Raw genomic sequence first — 708 nt, forward strand, 5'->3', positions numbered from 1 at the left:
CGTTTCTAGTTTTTATCTCATTTGGCGCTTCTCACTACTTTTTGCCAGGTTGGGAGAGGAGAAATGTGAAACAGGGTGTTCTTGTTAGTACTCTATCAACCCATCATGGTTAGGGTTTACTGCTGTGCAGACACCATGACCACAGCAACTCTTATAAAGGAAAACATTGAATTGGAGCTGGCTTACAGGTTCAGAGGTTCTGTCCATTATAGTCATGTCAGGGAGCATGGCAACATTCGGGCAGACATGGTGCTGGAGGAGGAACTCAGAGTTCTACATCTTGACCCTCATGTAGCAAGGAGAAGACCGTGCGTGTTTCACACAGGACATGGCTTGAGCATTTAGGACCTCAAAGCCCTGCCTCTACTGTGACACAGATCCTCTAACAAGGCCACACCTCCTAATAGTGCCACTCCCTATAGCCAAGCATTCATCCCTACAACTGGGTTTACTTAGCTTCTAAGTGATGGAAAAAGAGAAATATATATATATATATATATATATATATATATTTAGTATTTTGTGTTTAAAATGCTATGGAATGTAGTAGCATTGGAAGAATTGGAAGGTTAGTGGGTAGAACAGGCCCACCTTATTTGCATGTTAGTTTAAAGAGTGGACACAAAGTCCCACCCCTAACCAAGATGTAATTAGTAAAAGGGGAAAAAAATGACTTTTCTTCAATGGAGTGTCACTGGGCATATAAAC

The sequence above is a fragment of the Rattus norvegicus genome, chromosome 4, assembly GCF_036323735.1.
Source record: "Rattus norvegicus strain BN/NHsdMcwi chromosome 4, GRCr8, whole genome shotgun sequence".
In the NCBI taxonomy this organism is placed as follows: Eukaryota; Metazoa; Chordata; class Mammalia; order Rodentia; family Muridae; genus Rattus; species Rattus norvegicus.